Raw genomic sequence first — 21945 nt, 5'->3', positions numbered from 1 at the left:
AGACAAAGGGGTCAGTGAGCAAAGCATTATTTCACTTAAATTCCGGCCTGGAGTGTGAATGACTTCTGTCTTCTCTAGTTCTCTGGTTCACTCTGCAGACTTCGAGTTGCCGGGACCCTCGGAGGGGCTGAGGAAGTGACAGAGGAGGGTACAGTGCATATTCTCCTGGGGCCCAAGGAGGGGAAGAGGGCAAAGGGGTCCTCTAGTTACTGAGCAAGTATGATGGACCAACCACTCTGCCAGAGAGTTTATATTCGTTCTCACACTTACTTCTTATAACGTCCCTTTGATGTGTGTGCTTTGACATCTGTTTGATGTAGGAGCAAATAGAGGTTCAGGAAGAATAAATAACCTGCCCACTCTCCTGCAGGTAGAGAGAGGTAGATTTGGTATTTGAGTTCTGAAGCCACTCTGTCTCCTAGCCCATCCAGGTGAACGGACCACTTCTGTCCAGTCTCCTCCAATCCACCTTTGGTCATCCATCTCCCAAGTCTCTCCTCCTCTCATAATATCCTCATGTCCACTTGCAAAATCCTGGCACTTCTTTTTCACTGCATTATTTGTAACCCAACCTACCCTTTCTGGTGCCATGTTGGTTCCGGTTTTAGTCCTGAAATAACTGAATAAGTGCTTCTGCAGCCCTCCTTTTTCAGCCTCTCTTTTTAATCCACACTGTTGAAGCATCTGCCTAAAATTGTGTTCTGAATGTATTGCCCTCCCCAGCCCGCCTAAAACCCTCAGTGCTCTTTTCTGCCAGTGACTTACAACCCCAACTCCCTTGCTTGACATTTAAGATCCTCTCCCACCCCTTCCTTCCTGTCGTTCACGGTTATCTTCAATACAAAGCCTCCACGCCACGCAAAGCTGTCTACCCACCACCTGCAGAGCGCGTGGGAGCACCCCTGTTTCATGGCCTTGATTGGGCCATCCTCTCTTCTAGGACACTCTTTGTTTGTCCTCTCCTGACAGAAGATACCACCACCCCCAGCCACCAATAGAAAGTATTTTCACCCTGTCCAGAAGCCGCTCGACACTTGTATCTGCACTGAGCAAAGATTATGATAAGGTTGACTACTTTGTCACAGTTCAGGCTACTTCCTGTGGGTCATGCTAAGTGTGTGAAGGTGAGGACTTGAATTTCCTCCCAACTCCTTTCCTTTGATTGCACATGGTCAGTGCTCAATCAAACTGTATTAGGTACTTATAAGAATCAACAAGCAGTATTTTCCAAGACATTGTGGCCATACATCTAATCAGCTAAGGCTAGAGGCCAGGGTCAGTGAAAAATTACAGCCCTGATCTGTACCTTGAAGCAAGAAGTCTCCCTGAGTTGCTGTGATAATAGTTAAGCAGCCTTCCCTCCTTCCAGCCTCTGCCCACCAAGCTATCCCAAGACACTGGAGCATCTCCTGAGATGCAGACTTGACTCCTGCTCTCCCCATTGCCCTTGCTGGCTCATCTTCTCTTACTTTTTTTCTTGTGTTCATGCCTTCTGAAAGCTATTTTGGGAGAGGAGGACAAGAGCCAGCAAGTACAGGCCTTTGGGAAGTCACATTCCAGTTTAACAAGGACAGCTGTCCCGACATATCCTGAGCAGTTAGTGTGGTTCCCAGGGAGCCTGGGCCAAACCCCAACATTGCTGGGCTAGGAGTGTCTGCTTCAGAAGAGACACGGAGGAGTGATGGCAGGGGGCTGATGGATTTTTAGTTTGGGCCTGCCGTTCTCCTTTTTGACTCGATCAGTTTGCAAAGATCTGGCTTCCCACAAACATTTCTCACAGTGAGACAATGCATGGGGATCTAGGGCGGGGAGAATGCAGTCCAAATGCTGTGAGCCGTGTTTCAATATTTATTAATTTTGTTTTTTGGTTCCCAGACCATTTACGTTTTGGCTTCAGCCTTGAGTTAATTTGCTCTTTGAGGTGACTCTTTAGCATGATAAGTCATGATAGTAATTCAGCAGGTCCTCTGCAAGGCCTGTGCAATTATTACAAACATGGGCAGAGCCCATAACTGCAACTTACATGTGTACAGAGTGCCCCAGATTATAAAGCAGTTACCTATAATTGTGCCATCCAATCTGTGCATCAGCTTTGTGCAGTAGGACTTACTGGATCTAGTTTACAGATTTGGAAACTGAGGCAAGGTGTGGGGAAAGAGCAATCAAAGCTATTTAAGTGTGTATTATGTGCCAGGCACTACAAGTTGCTTTTCTACATCTCATTAAATCCTCACAACCTTTCTAAGACATAAGGATGGGTATCCATATGAGTATATTTACCTATGGGGAGAGATCTACTAACTGTTGAATGTTTACTGTATCTCACATGAAACACCCCCACTGAGTGTCTTATAAACATTCTCCTGTTACACCTCCTTGGCTGTCACACTATTCCTATGTTATTTATGAGAAAACAGCCACTGAGAATTTTGATAACTTATTTAAGGTTCAGTTCAGTTCAGTTCAGTTGTTCAGTTGTGTCCGACTCTTTATGACCCCATGAACCACAGCATGCCAGGCCTCTCTGTCCATCACCAACTCCTGGAGTCCACCCAAACCCATGTCCATTGAGTCGGTGATACCATCCAACCATCTCATCCTCTGTTGTCCCCTTCTCCTCCTGCCCTCAAAGCCAGCATCAGGGTCTTTTCAAATGCGTCAGCTCTTCGCATCAGGTGGCCAAAGTACTGGAGTTTCAACTTCAACATCAGTCCTTCCAATGAACACCCAGGACTGATCTCCTTTAGGATGGACTGGTTGGATCTCCTTGCAGTCCAAGGGACTCTCAAGAGTCTTCTCCAACACCACAGTTCAAAAGCAGCAATTCTTTGGCACTCAGCCTTTTTTATAGTCCAACTCTCACATCCATGCATGACCACTGGAAAAACCATAGCCTTGACTAGATGGACGTTTGTTGACAAAGTGATGTCTCTGTTTTTTAATATGCTGTCTAGATTCATCATAACTTTCCTTCCAAGGAGTAAGCATCTTTTAATTTCATGGCTCCAATCACCATCTGCAGTGATTTTGGAGCCCAAGAAAATAAAGTCTGACACTGTTTCCACTGTTTCCCCATCTATTTGCCATGAAGTGATGGGACCAGATGCCATGATCTTCGTTTTCTGAATATTGAGCTTTAAGCCAACTTTTTCACTCTCCACTTTCACTTTCATCAAGAGGCTTTTTAGTTCCTCTTCACTTTCTGCCATAAGGGTGGTGTCATCAGCATATCTGAGGTTATTGATATTTCTCTTGGCAATCTTGATTCCAGCTTGTGCTTCTTCCAGCCCAGCATTTCTCATGATGCACTCTGCATATAAGTTAAATGAGCAGGGTGACAATATACAGCCTTGACGTACTCCTTTTCCTATTTAGAACCAGTCTGTTGTTCCATGTCCAGTTCTAACTCTTGCTTTCTAATCTGCATACAGATTTCTCAAGAGGCAGGTCAGGTGGTCTGGTATTCCCATCTCTTTCAGAATTTTCCAGTTTATTGTGATCCACACAGTCAAAGGCTTTGACATAGTCAATAAAGCAGAAATAGATGTTTTTCTGGAACTCTCTTGCCTTTTCAATGATCCAGCAGATGTTGGAAATTTGATTTCTGGTTCCTATTTAAGGTTATGCAGCTACTAAATAACAGAGTTGGAATTCCTAGATCTGTGGACATCAAAGCTCAAAGCTCAGCCCTTTCCACTACCCACCTGATGATTTATCTGAAGTCACCCACCCAGCTGGTAGGTGATTCAGGATTAGAACCCACAGCTGTGGATTCCAAACCTGTGCTCATTCTTCCCCACTGTTCTGCTGCTTCCAAGTCAAGTAGGATGATAGTGGCGTTGATCTCCAGATACCTTGCTGCTGACACGTGTGAGTAGGGAATGCAATTTTCACAGGTCCAGGGAGACTTGAGACAAGTAAAAACTATATGGCGAGCTCTTCAAGAAACTAAATGTATTCAACCTAAAAGATTTTCTTTATTCTGAGATTAGCCCTTTCAATTTTTCCAGGCATTAAATTGCACCTTCTTTTGTTAAATGCCTAATAATGTAAAGTAAGAGGACTTTTACAAGAAAAACTCTTTAAAAACTATACTTGTTCTTCAAAAATAAAATGTTGGGTTCAATTTTTCTCTTCTCTCCTCGAAATACAACTAAATACAGTGGAAATAGTTCAATATGCAATCATGAAAGTAGAAAAAAGGCAGACTGCCTGAGGACTTCAGGACTTGAAGAAAGGCACAGCAGTGAACTCACTGGATTTCCTTTTCTTTTTCTTATAACTTGGACAGAGCACCTGAGAGGCCGAACCTCAAATAATCAACAGGCATAAATAAAAATTGCAAAACAAAACAAGAAAAACCTGCTCTCTCAAGCCAGAGGACCAGAAAAGGGGAAGACCAGCAGGGGCTTATCACGGAGATCATATCCAGTGGCGGCAGACAGGGATACAGGGGCTGTTTCCTGCAAGGCATACCGGGCGTGCACCAGCAGGTCTGGACTCTTGGCCCTCACCAGGTGTAGAGCGCCATTCAGATTTGGTGGCTCCTGATGGCTCCTGGACCCCCAGTGCCAGAAGATTCAGGGAAGCTAATCCCTTTCCTGATGGCATAGCGCAGCATCTGAGAACAAGCCACATCTGAGAAAACTCTCCATCCCATTTGTCTGGTATCCTCGAACCCCCTCCTAATGCCATCAGGCAGTCTAGGGAAGCACTTTCTGGCCCCCAGGTGATATCTGCCCCCTCCAGGGGTCCAGTGGAAGCTCAGACTGGGCCAAAAGAACAAAGCAGTTCAGGATAGAATCAGAAAAGGCAATGGCACCCCACTCCAGTACTCTTGCCTGGAAAATCCCATGGATGGAGGAGCTTGGTAGGCTGCAGTCCATGGGGTTACTAAGAGTCAGACACAACTGAGAGACTTCACTTTCACTTTTCACTTTCATGCATTGGAGAAGGAAATGGCAACCCCCTCCAGTGTTCTTGCCTGGAGAATCCTAGGGATGGGGGAGCCTGGTGGGCTGCCCTCTATGGGGTTGCACAGAGTCAGACATGACTGAAGCGACTAAGCAGCAACAGCAGGATAGAATTGCAAGAACTCCAGAAAATGAAATTGTCCTTGGAACTATGGCCCGTAAAAGCAAAATGCAACCTATATGCTAAACCCAAACAGGGTGACTACCTACTAAAATGGAATATTTAAATAGGATTGTGAGTGTGTGCTAAGTTGCTTCAGTCATGTTCAACTCTGTGTGAGCCCATGGACTATAGCCTACAAGGCTCCTCTGTTCATGGGATTCCCCAGGCAAGAATATTGGAGGGGGTTGCCATGCCCTCCTCCTGGGGATCTTCCCAACCCAGGAATTGAACCCGCATCTCCTGCAGCTCCTGCACTGCAGATGGTTTCTTTACCACTGAGCCACCCGAGAAGCTCATTTAACAGGATCAAGAGTCCCCTAATATAATATCTAAAGTGTTCAGAATACAACTCAACATAATTTGCCAGACAAAAATCAGGAAAATCTCAACCTGAAAGAGAAGGCAATCAGTGTCAAAACTGAGATTGACCAAATGCTGAAACTCCCACAAAAGATTTTAAAGCAGCCACTATAAGAATGCTCCAACAAGTCTCCTGAAAAAAATAGAAAACCTCAAGTAGAAAATGTCAAACGTAAATTACAGAAGTGAAAAGTGCAGTAACAAAAATAAAAAACCTTTTGAGTGGGTCCAATAATAATATGGAGAAGACAGAATCTCTGAATTGAAGACAGATCAATAGAATTTAATCAATTTGAACAATAGAATATAGACTGAAAAAAAAAATTTACAGAGCCCTGGGATTCTTGATATCATCAGAATCCTAGACTAAGGGAGCAGGAATATGGGGCTGAAAAGATATTCAGAGAAATAATGGCTAAAAACTTCTCAAATTTGAACAAAGACTTTAAAGAAAGTGAAAAAACTCCAATTAAGATAAACCGAAAGAAATTCAAGTCAAGATACATCATAAAAGTCTTGAAATTTAAAGACAAACTCTTTTTAAAAAAATCAAAGAATGACACATTATCTATACAGGAATGTCAATCTGAATGATAATGAATTTCTCATTCAGAAAAGAAGAAGCACATTTTCAAGCCCTGAAAAGGAAGAACTGTCAATTGCAAACTCTATATCTGGTGAAACTATCCTTCAGGCATGAAGGGGAAATAAAGACTTTTTCAGACAAAGGAAAACTAAAAGAATCTGTCACTAGCAGCTTTACAGTTATAGAATGGCTGAAGGAAGTTCTTTTAACAGAAAGGAAATTATTACAGAAGGCCTGAAACTTCAGAAAGGAAAAAAGACCAATGAAATGGGGAAAATAGGAGTAAATATAATAGATGAGGCTTCTCTTCCTGAGTTTCTTAAATCACTTTGATGGTTAAAACAGAAGCTGTATATCTGCTGTGGCACTCAATATACATTGAGGAAATGGTTGATAAAGTGTGTTTAAAACAGGAAGAGGGCAAAGATTTGAATGGAAGTTAAGTTACAATATTTTACTGGCAGCAGTAAAACATGGATAGTAGTAAACAGTGAAAAATTTTATGTGTACATAGTAATATTTAACCATTAAGAAAAACTATTCAAAGGATTATACTCAAAATCAGTGTAAATAAAAACTAATGGAATTCCAGTGAAGGCTCACAGAACCCAAAGGAAAGTTAGAAAAGAGAAAGAGAAGGATACGGGTGGGTACCCAGAAAACAATTAATAAAATGGCTGATTCAAGCTATCACATACCAACGATTATCTTATAATAAATGTAAATCATTCAAATATACCAATTAAAAGACAGATATTGGCAGAGGAAATTTTAAAATCACCAGCTCTATGCTGTTTATAAGAAATTCACTTCAAATATCAATACAACAGCATAGTTGGAATGAAAGTAAAAAAATGGAAAAAGATGTATCTTGTTAATATTAATTGAAAAATGAGAAGTTGATTTCAACTTGAAATAAAGTTGATTTCAAAGCAAAGAAGATTGCTGAGAACAAAGAGGGACATGCATAATGATAAAGGGACCAATTTACCAAGAAAGACAGTAATCTTAAAAGTATATGTACCGGACAACAGAGCTTCAAAATACACGAGACAAAAAGTGATAGAGCTGAAAAGAGGAATAGATAAAGCCACAATTATAGCTGGAAACTTCAACCCTCTACTCTCAGCAATGGACAGAACTACTAATGAGAAAATTGTTAAAGATATAGAAGAAGTGAACAACCATTAACCAATAGGCTCTAGTTAACATCCATGGAGAAGGCAATGGCACCCGACTCCAGTACTCTTGCCTGGAAAATCCCATGGACGGAGGAGCCTGGTGGGCTGCAGTCCATGGGATCTCGAGGAGTCGGACACGACTGAGCAACGTCACTTTCACTTTTCACTTTCCTGCATTGAAGAAGGAAATGGCAACCCACTCCAGCGTTCTTGCCTGGAGAATCCCAGGGACAGGGGAGCCTGGTGGGCTGCCGTCTATGGGGTCGCACAGAGTCGGACACGACTGAAGCGACTTAGCAGCAGCAGCAGCAGCAACATGCATAGAAGGCTGCACCAAATCATAGCAGAATACACATTCCTTTCAAGTGACTATAGAACATTCTCCAAGATATACCATATTCTGAATCAGAAAATAAATCTAACAGTTTCATATAATTGCAACCATATAGAATTTCTTCTGCCACCATAAAGGAATAAAACTAGAAATCAATAACAGAAAGATAAAAAGAAAATCTTCACATACACTATATACTTTTAAACAATCTGTGGGTCAAAGAGAAAATCTCAAAGAAAATTAAGGAGTACATAAACTGAATGAAAATGAAAATGCAACACACCAAAAATTTGTCTGATGTAGCTAAAGTAGTGTGGAAATGGACATCTACAGCACCCAAATGATTACATGACAAAAGGTGAAAAGTCTCAAATCAATAATCTAAGCTCCTGTTTTAAGAAACTGGAAAATAAAGAACAAAATAAATCCAAAGCAACCTGAAGGGAAGAAAAAACTTCTTGTTGATTGTGAAAACTGATCAATATCTTTTTACTATTATGATTATGTAACTCAATACCATTGTATCATGATTAGTCAACAGAAAAATAATAGAATTTTATATCACCAAAACTACCGTTGAATAGAAAAACCTGTAATCACTTTTTAAATACAGATGTATATCAGAGCTATCTTGGAATTTTTGAAAAATACAAATGCCCAGATACTGCCTTTTTTTTTTTTTTTGCCAGAGCTCCAGATATGTTTCTAATCAGCAGCCTTGTTTAAGAACACATGTATACCTGTGGCAGATTCATTTTGATATTTGGCAAAACTAATCCAATTTTGTAAAGTTTAAAAATAAAATAAAATTAAAAAAAAAAAGAACAATTGGACTATATGAGGATCTTTTACTTTTATCTAGCTTGTTTCACTTTTTCTATTTCATATTCAGTGCTCCCATTTCATGTAGTCTGTTTTCCAATATCTCCATCAATTCTATTTTTTTTTATGTTCTTTCTCAAGCCTTTATCGAGCATAGTAGAAAATCTTTTGATACATATATACAGATAATATGTATAGTACATATATTTTAGAAAACATGAATTTTTGTGTAACTAAAAATTTATGACATTTGATTCCACTTGTTTGACTTAGTATGAATAGAATGCTAGATTTTCAATTTAAAAAAAATAGATGTGCAACAAACAACAAAGGTTTACTGTATAGTACAAGGAACTATGCTTCCCCAGTAGATCAACTGATAAAGAATCTGCCTGCAATGAAGAAGATGCAGGTTTGATTCTTGGGTTAGGCATATCCCCTGAAGGGGGATAGGCTACCCACTCCAGTATTCTTGGGCTTCCCTGGTGGCTCTGTCGGTAAAGAATCCACCTGTAATGCGGGGGACTTGGGTTTGATCCCTGGGTTGGGAAGATCCCCTGGAGGAGGGTGTGACAACCCATTCTAATATTCTTGCCTGCAGAAACCCCGTGGACAGAAAGGAGCCTCGGGGGCTGCAGTCCATGGCGTCACAAAGAGTCCAACACAACTGAGTGACACAGCACAGGCAACTATAACCAATATCTTGTAATAACTAATAAGAGAAAATAACTTTAAAAATAATATATGTGTATATGTATAACTGAATCACACACACACAAAAGGAATTCTACTTTTTGAAATTTAGTAATGCTTATCTTTTTTCCAGTTTTTCTAAAGGTCCTATGGACATCTAACAACAACACATGAGATACAAAATTTTAAATATATTTGTGTAGGATATAAGATTAATATAAATTAACTAAATATAAATCTATTATATTAAATTACTAATGACATCATTCAAGATGCTCTTGTTCCTATTTTTTCTGCACTTGATAAAATATTCTCAGAGAAATGTTAATATGTCTCACTATGATTATATACATTTTTCTTTTCTCTTATATTTCTTCTGATTTTTGCTCTGTGTATCTTTGTTTTTCTGTAGATAGGTGTCTAATGGTTTATGATGTCTATTTTCTTTGTGAACTGTACCTTTTATCATTAAAAATATTCATCTTTGTTTCATTTAAATAATAAAATAAAGCAAAAAATTAACCAAATGCTAAATAAGAATAGAAAAAGTTAATGAAACCAAAACTTTGTTATTCAAAAATATGAATAAAATTAACAAATATCAACATATAATCTTCCAAAAAGAGAAGATACAAATCATTATTATCAAAAATGAAAAAGGGGCTATCACTGTAAATATTGTAGCCACTGAAAGAATAATAAGGGAATATAATGAACAACATTGGACTCACAGTAAGTTCTACAATTTAGAAGAAATGGTCTAATTCCTCATTGATCACAAACTGCTAAAGCTCAACCAAGATGGAATAGTCTGATTAGTCTTTTAACCATTAAAGAAATTAAGTTTTTATTTTTAAGAAAATTTTATTGGAATATAGTTGATTTATACTGTGTTAGTTTCAGGTGTATGGCAAAATGAATCATCTATATTGTGTGTGTATGGATATATATCCACTCTTTTACTCTTTTTTTTTAAAGATGGTTTTCTCATATAGGCCATTACAGAATACTGAGTAGAGTTCTGTGTACTTTATAGATCCTTATTGCTGTTGTTTTAGTTACTGAGTCATGTCTGACTCTTTTGCATCCCCATGGACTGTAGCCTGCCAGGCTCCTCTGTCCATGGAATTTTCCAGGCAAGAATATTGCAGTGAGTTGCCATTTCCTTCTCCAAGGGATCTTAACCCAGGGATTGAACTTGTGTCTCCTGCACTGGCAGGTAAATTCTTTACCACTCAGCTACCTGGGAAGCCCAGATCCTTATTAGTTATCCATTTTATATACAGTAGTATGTGTGTGTCAGGGTTTCCCTGGTAGCTCAGCTGGTAAAGAATCCACCTGCAATGTAGGAGACCTGGGTTTGATCTCTGGGTTGGGAAGATCCCCTGGAGGAGTGCATGGCAACCCACTCCAGTATTCTTGCCTGGAGAATCCCCATGGATGGAGGATCCTGGGGGGCTGCATTGGACACGACTGAGTGACTAAGCACAGCATGTATGTCAATCCCAATCTTTCAACTTATTCCTGCCCCTTTTAATCCCAGTGACCATAAGTTTATTTTTATATCTTTAATTCTATTTGTTTTTTACATGAGTTCATTTTTAACCTTTTTTTTGATTCCATATATAAGCAATGTGTGCCTGGGTGCTCAGTTGCTTCAGTTGTGTCCAACTCTTTGTGACCCCACGGACTGTAGCTCGCCAAGCTCCTCTGACCATGAGATTCTCCAGGCAAGGATACTGGAGTGGGTTGCCATGCCCTCCTCCAGGGAATCTTCCTGACCTAGGGATCAAACCTGGGTGTCCTGTCCTTCCCCTGCTCAATCACCAGGAAAGTCATATATAAGCAATATCATATGATATTTGTCTGTAACTGTCTAGCTTACTTCATTCAGTATGAGAATCTCTAGGTGCATCCATTTTGCTGTAGATGACATTGGTTTTTTTACGGCTGAGTAATATTCCATTGTATATATGTACCACATCCTTATCCATTCCTCTGCTGATGGACATTTAGTTTGCTTTGATGTTTTGGCTACTGTAAATAGTGCTGCAGTGAACATTAGGGTATATACAAAGCCTGGTTCAGTGGTTAAGAATCCATCTGCCAACGCAGTATACTTGTGTTTGATCTCTGGGTCAGGAAGATCCCCTGGAGAAGGAAACGGCAACCCACTCCAGCAGTCTTGCCTGGGAAATCCCAAGGATAGAGGAGCCTGGAGGGCTATAGTCCATGGGGTTGCCAAAGAGTCAGACATGACTTAGCAACTAAAACACCATTTTTAAAATTTTTATTTATTTATTCGTTTTTGACTGTACTGGGTCTTTGTTGCTGCATGCAGGCTTTCTCTAGCTGTGGCAAGTGGAGGCTACTGTTTAATTGGCATTCTCATTGCAGCAGCTTCTCCTGTTGTGGAGCACAGACTCTGGGGTGCGTGGGCTCAGTAGTTACCACACAGGGGCTCTGGAGCACCTGAGCTTCGGTAGTTGTGTGCACAGGCTTAGTTGTCCCTCAGCATGTGGGATCTTTCCAGACCAGAGAGCAAACCTGGGTCCCCTGCACTGCCAGGTGGACTCTTTATCACTGCACCACCAGGGAAGTCCCAAAACTGAATTTTTGATTAAAGATCTCCTGAAAAGAAATTCTCAGGCCTAGATGGCATCACTGGAGGATTTTACCAATATCTAAAGAAGAATTAACATCAATTTTAACAATATCTTCCAGAAAATAAGAAAAAGCAATACTTTACCTCATTGTGTGGATCACAATAAACTGCAGAAAATTCTGAAAGAGATGGGAAAACCAGACCACCTGATCTGCCTCTTGAGAAATCTGTATGCAGATCAGGAAGCAACAATTAGAACTGGACATGGAACAACAGACTGGTTCCAAATAGGAAAAGGAGTACATCAAGGCTGTATATTGTCACCCTGCTTATTTAACTTATATGCAGAGTGCATCATGAGAAATGCTGGGCTGGAAGAAGCACAAGCTGGAATCAATATTGCCGGGAGAAATATCAATAACCTCAGATATGCAGATGACACCACCCTTATGGCAGAAAGTGAAGAGGAACTAAAAAGCCTCTTGATGAAAGTGAAAGTGGAGAGTGAAAAAGTTGGCTTAAAACTCAACATTCAGAAAACGAAGATCATGGCATCTGGTCCCATCACTTCATGGGAAATAGATGGGGAAACAGTGGAAACAGTGTCAGACTTTATTTATTTGGGCTCCAAAGTCACTGCAGATGGTGATTGCAGCCATGAAATTAAAAGACGCTTACTTATTGGAAGGAAAGTTATGACCAACCTAGATAGCATATTCAAAAGCAGAGATATTACTTTGCCAACAAAGGTTCATCTAGTCAAGGCTATGGTTTTTCCAGTGGTCATGTATGGATGTGAGAGTTGGACTGTGAGGAAGGCTGAGCACTGAAGAATCAATGCTTTTGAACTGTGGTGTTGGAGAAGAATCCCTTGGACTGCAAGGAGATCCAACCAGTCCATCCTAAAGGAGATCAGTCCTGGGTGTTCATTGGAAGGACTGATGTTGAAGCTGAAACTCCAATACTTTGGGCACCTCATGTGAAGAGTTGACTCATTGGAAAAGACCCAGATGCTAGGAGGGATTGGGGGCAGGAGGAGAAGGGGACTTGACTCATTGGAAAAGACCCAGATGCTAGGAGGGATTGGGGGCAGGAGGAGAAGGGGACAACAGAGGATGATATGGCTGGATGGCATCACCGAGTTGATGGACATGAGTTTGAGTGAACTCCAGGAGCTGGTGATGGACAGGGAGGCCTGGTGTGCTGTGATTCACAGGGTCACAAAGAGTTGGACACAACTGAGCGACTGAACTGAACTGAACTGAACTCACCTCGTTATATGAGAGCAGCTTATCTTGATACTGCTGCTGCTGCTGCTGTCGCTTCAGTCGTGTCCAATTCTGTGGGACCCCATAGACAGAAGCCCACCAGGCTCCCCTGTCCCTGGGATTCTCCAGGCAAGAACATTGGAGTGGGTCAGACAAAAACAGCCCCCAAAAAGTAAACTGCACACCAATATCACTACCAAGTAGACTCAAAATTCCTCAAGAAAATATTAGCAAATTAAATCCAACAATGCATAAAAAGAATTATACACATTGACTAAGTGGACTTTATTTTAGGTATACAGGACTGTTTTATGCAATCTACCATGTCAATAGGATAAAGAAAAAGAAGAATCATTAGGTCATATCAGTTGGTATGGAGAAAGCAAAACAAATCCAATATCTCTTCATGACAAAAACTCTCAACAAGCTAGGAATGGAGAGAACCTCAACTTGATAAAAAGCATCTACAAAAAAAAAATAAAATAAAATAAAAAGAACCAAACCCTAGAGCTAGTATTACATACAATGGTGAAAGACTGAATTCTTTCTAAGATCAGGAACAAAGCAAGGATACTTCTCATTTCTCTTATTCAACACAGTACTGGCAGTTCTAGCTAGAACAATAAAGCAAAGAAAAGAAATAAACAGACTCAGACTGAAAAAGAAGAAATAGAAGTGTCCTTATTTACAAATGACATGAGAAAATGACTATGTAAAAAAAAAAAAAAAAAAAGCCAAGGACCTCTGAAACTGATAAGTGAGTTTCGTAAGGTTATAGGATACAAGATCAGCAAGCAAAAATTCTTTACATTTCTATATGCTAACAATGAACATGGGGGGGATTGATATTAAAATCACAGTACCATTTATAATTATTCCAAAGAAAACTAAAACTTAACAAAATTGAAAATTACAAAATGTTTATTAAAGAAATCAAAGAACCTTTAAATAAATAGAAAAACATAGAGTATTTATGGATTGGAAGACTCATCATCGTGGAGATACTAATTCTCCCTAAATTGATCTATAGGTTTAACATAATTTCTATGAAATTCACAGCAAAATTTTTGTAAAACAGACACATTTATTCTAAAATTTATATGGAATGGCACATACCCAATAATAGCTAAAATAATCTTTAAAAAGGATTTAGTGGGAGGATTCACTCTACTTGATAATAAGGCTTAACACATATCTACAATAATCAAAACAGTATAGTATTGATGGAGGGCTGGACACATAAATCGATGGAATGGTAAGGCAACCTAGAATAATATCACACAAATATGAGCTGGTTTTTGACAATAAGTGCAAAAGCAATTCAGTGGAAGAATAGAGCTTTTACACATGGTGCTAGAACAATTGGACATCCACTGTGAGGGATGGGAAATGAACCTTGATCTAAAGCTTACACTCTATAAAAAATTAACTCAAGATGGATCATGGAGTTAACATAAAAAATACTATAGTTTTCAAGATACTATTACTGGAGGAAACTGGGTAAAGGATACATGGCATCTCTCTGTATTATTTCTTACATCTGCATGTGAATCCACAATTATCTCAAAATAAAAAGTTCAGTTAAAAACTTAAATGTTGCAATATTTTTAATTTTCCAAATTATCTTTACCTCGTTGTTGATCCACCAAGTCTTAGAATCCAGAAGATTCTAAGCAATCTAAGAAATCCTGACCTAAGCACATGAAGCAGAGAAGTGACCTTGGTCAAAGAGACCTGTTTTAAAACAGAGTGGACATTTTTATCAGCTACTTCGGCTCCTTAGGTCCCATCAGCTTACCAACGATCTGGTAAAAGAGGACCTAGCAAAAGAGTATAGATAGTCTGCACAATCCTTACTGCTTTAAGGACATACAGATTGAAGATCTTTATGATCTTACTATGTATCACACATATCACATGTATCAGCTCACTTCATTGGAAAAGACCCTGATGCTGGGGAAAATTGAAGGCAGGAGGAGAAGGGGACAAAAGAGGATGAGATGGTTGGGTGGCATCACTGACTCAATAGACATGAATTTGAGTAAGCTCTGGGAGTTGGTGATGGACAGTGAAGCCTGGCATGCTGCAGTCCATGGGGTTGCAAAGAGTCGGATATGACTGAGCGACTGAACCGATCTCACTTCAGCCTCACAATAACCCTATTAAGTAGGGAGTGACAAAGCTGGGATTTCAGCCAGATCTATCTGATTTCAGAGCCTACCTTCTTCACTGCTACATGCTACCACTCTGGGCTATCTGTGTTCATGCTGGTTTTATGCCAGACCCTTCTATACATTTGAAATGGAAATCCACCCAAAGAAGACAATATCTAACTGCTGTCTCACCTTGTAGCTGGAGCAGCCTTATCTATTAAAACCTGTAGCAATCCTGGAACAGCTCACTTCAGCCCTAAGAGCATAGAGGTCTTACTGCATTTTAGCATTTAGACAGTTCCATCTGCTTGCATGGGAAAAACAAGAATCTCCTGCAACAACTGACTTCGTTCCTGATTTCACATTTGTTGGTTTCGGTTTTTAAGTCTTTACCATGGTATAATTTACATACCATAAACTCCAGCCCTGGTACATCTATAATTCAATGACTTGTAAATTTGTAGAGTTGTGCATTCATCACTGGCTTGAGAACATATCCATCATCCCCCAAAGTTCCTGCTGTGCCTGTTTATAGTTACTCTCTGTTCTCACCTGCTATCTTAGGCAACCACTGATTTGCATTCTGTCTCTACATATTTACTTCTAGAATTTAACATAAATGGGATCACACAATATGTAGTCTTCTGCTTCAAGTTTCTTTAACTTAATGTTATGTGTTTGCGGATCATCCACATTGTATCATGTATTAGCAGTTTGTTCTTTTAACTCTGGCCTGGTATTCGATTGCTTGGATATGATGTATTTTGTTTATCTAGTGGCACCCCACTCCAGTACTCTTGCCTGGAAAATCCCATGGACCGAGGAGCCTGGTAGGCTGCAGTCCATGGGGTCGTGAAGAGTCGGACATGACTGAGCGACTTCACTTTCACTTTTCACTTTCATGCATTCAGTTCAGTTCAGTCGCTAAGTTGTCCGATTCTTTGCCACCCCATGAATCGCAGCACAGCCAGGCCTCCCTGTCCATCACCAACTCCCAGAGTTCACTCAGACTCACGTCCATTGAGTCAGTGTTGCCATCCAGCCATCTCATCCTCTGTCGTCCCCTTCTCCTCCCGCCCTCAATCCCTCCCAGCATCAGAGACTTTTCCAATGAATCAACTCTTTCGCATGAGGTGGCCAAAGTACTGGAGTTTCAGCTTTAGCATCATTCCTTCCAAAGAAATCCCAGGGCTGATCTCCTTCAGAATGGACTGGTTGAATCTCCTTGCAGTCCAAGGGACTCTCAAGAGTCTTCTCCAACAACACAGTTCAAAAGCATCAATTCTTCGGCACTCAGCTTTCTTCACAGTCCAAATCTCACATCCATACATGACCGCTGGAAAAACCATAGCCTTGACTAGATGGACCTTTGTTGGCAAAGTAATGTCTCTGCTTTTGAATATGCTATCTAGGTTGGTCATAACTTTCCTTCCAAGGAGTAAGCGTCTTTTAATTTCATGGCTGCAGTCACCATCTGCAGTGATTTTGGAGTCCCCAAAAATAAAGTCTGACACTGTTTCCACTGTTTCCCCATCTATTTGCCGTGAAGTGATGGGACCGGATGCCATGATCTTCGTTTTCTGAATGTTGAGCTTTAAGCCAACTTTTTCACTCTCCACTTTCACTTTCATCAAGAGGCTTTTTAGTTCCTCTTCACTTTCTGCCATAAGGGTGGTGTCATCTGCATATCTGAGGTTATTGATATTTCTCCTGGCAATCTTAATTCCAGCTTGTGCTTCTTCCAGCCCAGCGTTTCTCATGATGTACTCTGCATAGAAGTTAAATAAGCAGGGTGACAGTATACAGCCTTGATGTACTCCTTTTCCTATTTGGAACTAGTCTGTTGTTCCATGGCTAGTTCTAACTGCTGCTTCCTGACCTGCATACAGATTTCTCAAGAGGCAGGTCAGATGGTCTGGTATTCCCATCTCTTTCAGAATTTTCCACAGTCTATTGTGATCCACACAGTCAAAGGCTTTGGCATAGTCAATAAAGCAGAAATAGATGTTTTTCTGGAACTCTCTTGCTTTTTCGATGATCCAGCGGATGTTGGCAATTTGATCTCTGGTTCCTCTGCCTTTTCTAAAACCAGCTTGAACATCTGGAAGTTCACGGTTCATGTATTGCTGAAGCCTGGCTTGGAGAATTTTGAGCATTACTTTACTAGTGTATGAGATGAGTGCAATTGTGCAGTAGTTTGAGCATTCTTTGGCATTGCCTTTCTTTGGGATTGGAATGAAAACTGACCTTTTCCAGTCCTGTGGCCACTGCTGAGTTTTCCAAATTTCATGCATCGGAGAAGGAAATGGCAACCCACTCCAGTGTTCTTGCCTGGAGAATCCCAGGGATGGGAGAGCCTGATGGGCTGATATCTATGGGGTCGCACAGAGCCAGACCTGACTGAAGCAACTTAGCAGCAGCAGCAGCACTCACCAACTGGTGAATATTTTTCACTGTAATAAATAAAGCTGCTATGAACATTCACGTTCATACTTTTGTTTGGCCATACATTTTAATGTCTGTTGGGTACATTCACAGGAATGAAATTGATGGATTTTATTGAAAATATATATAGTTCACCCTTGAACAACCTGGATTTGAACTGCCCAGGTCCACTTATGTGGCTATTTTTCGATAAGTGTGTACTACAGTACTACACTACAAGATCTACAGTGGATTGAATCTGTGGATAAGGAATGGGGGCTAAAGAAGGACCCATTACAAAGTTATAAATGGATTTTGTACTGCGCAGGAGTTGGTGCCCCTGATTCCTGCATTGTTCAAGGGTCGACAGCCATTTTTTTTTTTTTAAGAAACTGCCAAACTGTTTTCCAAAGAGCCTGCTCCTCTAATTTTTTTTCCAAAAATAAATATTTAAATATAGAAAAATAAGAAAACAAAAATGCTTTCAATTCTACTCCTCATGAAACCCCAGATGACATTTACTTCAAATAAAACATGTACTTATTGGAAGATAATTTAAATGATTAAAAATGATAATAAAAATTTTTCCTTTTATCCCTAGATCATCTCCTTAAGATAACCACTGTTAACAATGTTCTTAGTCACTCAGTCATGTCTGACTCTCTGTGACCCTTTGAGCTGTAGCCCACCAGTCTCCCCTGTCCATAGCATTTCCCAGGTAAGAATACTGGAGTGGGTTGTCATTTCCTGTTAACAATGGTTATTTTTACCTTTCCAGAAATATTTTAGGCATATATCACTGTATATTTTAGATATGGATCTAGTGACCATTGTATTTTTTCAATTAATCATGTATTTTGGAGGTCTTTCCATATGCACAATATGATCCCACCTCTTATTTTATTTGTAACAGCTTTATTGATATACACTGGACATAGAATAAACTATACATATTTAAAGTATACAATTTGATAAGTTTAAAAAATGTATACACCCATGAAACCATCGCTGTGATCAAGTTAATGAACATAGTCAGCCCTCCTCAAAAGTTTTCCCTTCCTCTTTGCAGTCTTTCCCTCTCCTCCTTCTTTGTCTCTTTTCCTTGTTTACACACAACCATTTGATAGACATTTTTGGTCAAGATTTTCATATAAATGGGATCACACATTAATTACTATTTTTTCTTTGGATTCTTGCTGCTGGAATCAACCCTTTGAACTTCATCAAGTTCCCTCTTTCTATTGCTGATGGTATACCATTATATGGTTATGCCACAGTTTATCCATTCACTTGGGGAAGGCTGTTTGAGCTGTTTTTAGGTTTTGACTATTACAGATAAAGTTGCTTTGAACATTTATGCACAAACATCTATATGGGCATATGTCTTGGGTAAGTACCTAGGAATAGAATAGTTAGAATACATGGTAAATATATGTTTAACTTTTTAAGAAATTGTCAAACTGCTTTCAAAAATGGGTTTCATTCTACATCTCCACCAGCAGTGCATGAAAGGGACAGCTGCTCAATGTCTTGTTTATGCTTCTAGAAATTTGACTTATTTTTAAAATATTTTCAATATCTTTAACATTTTGAACACATGGAAAGCAATTATAATAACCATTTTAAAGCTCTTGTCTGCTAATTCTCACATCTGTTTCAGTTCTGGGTCTGTTGCAATTGATCGGTCTTTCTCTTTATTATGGATTGTATTTTCCTTCATGTTTTCATGCCTGGTAATCTTTGATTAATTGCCAGACACTGTAAATTTTACCTCGATGGGTGCTGCATATTTTGTATTTCTATAAATAGTTTTGAGCTTTGTTCCGGGACATTCTTGAAATACTTGGAGACTTTTGATCCATTTGGACTTTGCTTTTAAGATCTTTGGGTGGGACCAGAGCTGTGTTTAGTCTAGAGCTAAATAATCCCCACTACTGCAAGCCCCTTCTTGAACATTCTGTCTAATTTCCTGTGAGTTATAAGATTTTTCCAGTCCAGTTGGTGGGAATGAACACTATTCCTAGCCCTGTGTGAGCACTGTATACTGTTTTCTCTAATCCTTTTGTATGTTTCTACCCCAGGCCTTGGGTAGTTTTTTCACAACATGTTCTGATCATCCTATGATGAATATTTGAGGGGAAACTGCTGCTGGTTTCCAAAGTTCTCTCTCTGCACAACTCTCTCCTCTGTTGCACTCTGTGCTATGGTATCTAGCTGCATAGATCTCCCCAGATTTTTAGCTTCATCTCTCTGACCCAGCTATCCAGCATGATAGTGCACTATATTTAACCAGTTTCCTATTGTTGGGTGCTTGGGTTGATTCTATTGGTATTATCTTATAAACTACAACAAATTCTGTCCTCATGCGTATATGTTGACAGATTCTTGTAAATACAACCATACCATGGAGTCTTTCCTAGCAGGAAAGTTACTAGCTGAATGCATGTCTGTTTAATTATGATAAAACTAAATTATCTTCCAGAAGATTGCATCAATTACCCTTCATGGAAAGTGTATGAAAATTACTTTTGGCCCACATCCTTGCCATCGAAGGGTATTATCAAACGTAAGAATTTTGCCAATCAGATAAGTGAAAAAAATGACATCTCATTGTTGCCCTAATGTGCATGTCTTTAGTCACAAATGAAGCTTAGCATCTCTTTACATGTTTGTTGGCTGGTTTCCCCATTGTCATCCAGATAGTGTTGTGGACAGACAACTCAGAAACACAGACCGTTTTTGTAACAACTTGCAGTTTCCGGTCTAACTGATGGCTCATCTCCATCAGCCACACACTTACGGTAGATTTCCTAATTTCTAGGGATCTCTAGATCTTGAGTTCTCTGGGAACCACTGACATTATCCTTCTAAACTAATCTGTGGATTACTGAGCATGCGTGCTCAGTTGCTTCAGTCGTATCCAACTCTTTGTAATCCCATGAACTGTAGCCAGCCAGGCTCCAGGATTTTCCCGGCAAGAATATAAGAGTAGGTTGCCATGCCTTCCTCCCGGGCATCTTCCCAAACCAGGGATCGAAATCGCAACTCCTGTGTGTCTGGCAATGCAGGTGAATTCTTTACAGCTGAGCCACCAGAGAAGTCCTGTGGATTACTGTAGCAGTACAAATTATTTCAGTTACCAACTTCAGGTGGCTACAAGGAAGCAAAGTTTCTTGTTTTCTCAAGAGATAGACCTTTTCAATATGTAGATACCAGCACTACAGCTGGTCTCCAGCCTTCTGAGTCATTAAGGCTCACAATAGTGATGATCACAACTTCCGCCATCATTACTGAAATTCATTTTAGGGCTAAGACCTGTTATAGCAAATCATTTAGAACTTTTGTAGTTTTCTAGACCAGTGGCCAAAGAGGTTGTCAGGACCCTGAACTTTGTCAATCCTGGATTCATGACAGTATGACAATTGCCTGTATAAAACTTTTAGAGGTAGCATCCGCTTAGCTTCAAATTCTATAGCTACATTCATTAGGATGGAAAGAAGTACTATGGTCCACGCAACAAAGAAAGGAGGTCAGATCAGATGACCTTTTTTTTTTTGGCTATACCATGCAGCTTGAGATTCTTAGTTCCCTGGCCAGGATTGAACCCTCAGAAGTGAAAGCGTGTAGTCTTAACCACTGGACTGTTAGGGAATTCCCTTAGATGACTCTTCACATACCTTCTAACTTACCATGAGATAAACCAGGTATGTCTTTAATTCTCATAGCCATCATGGTTTCCCTGTCATCTTCCAATCTGCAAGAAACTCTTGAAGTTCAAGAAATTCTACCAATTTGTATGCACAAGTTCAAAGATACCCCTCCTCCTTGGGATGTATCTCAACTATGCCCTGTTTCTTCTGGGCAAGCCTTCAGACCAGATCCCTTTTCTAGCCCTGTCTAAGATATACCTTTCCAGATTCTTCTGACTCATCACATTATGCCCTTCCTACTCCCCTGGTGGCTCAGACAACAAATAATCTGTGTGTAATGCAGGAGACCCAGGTTTGATCCCTGGGTCAAGACTCCAGTATTCTGGCCTGGAGAATTCCATGGACAGAGGCTACAGTCCATGGGGCTGCAAAGAGTTGGACATGACTGAATGACTAACACCTTCACTTCACTTTCACCATTGGTGACATACCCAGAAGCCTGCTTTTTTACATGGAAGAAATAGAGATTCATTTCAGGGAAGCCAGTTACAAAACTCACATCCTGCTCAGCTTTTCCCCTACAGGTCCTCACATCATCACTTTCAGTTCAGTTCAGGTCAGTCACTCAGTCGTCTGACTCTTTGTGATCCTGTGGACTGCCTCCCTGTCTGTCACCAACTCCCAGAGTTTACTCAAACTCAGGTCCTTTGAGTTGGTGATGCCATCCAACCAT

Source organism: Bos grunniens, chromosome 15, assembly GCF_055505025.1.
Source record: "Bos grunniens cultivar Pamir isolate PY7600 chromosome 15, Bosgru_T2T1.0, whole genome shotgun sequence".
NCBI classification, from domain to species: domain Eukaryota; kingdom Metazoa; phylum Chordata; class Mammalia; order Artiodactyla; family Bovidae; genus Bos; species Bos grunniens.
Note: the sequence above shows the minus strand (reverse complement) of the source record.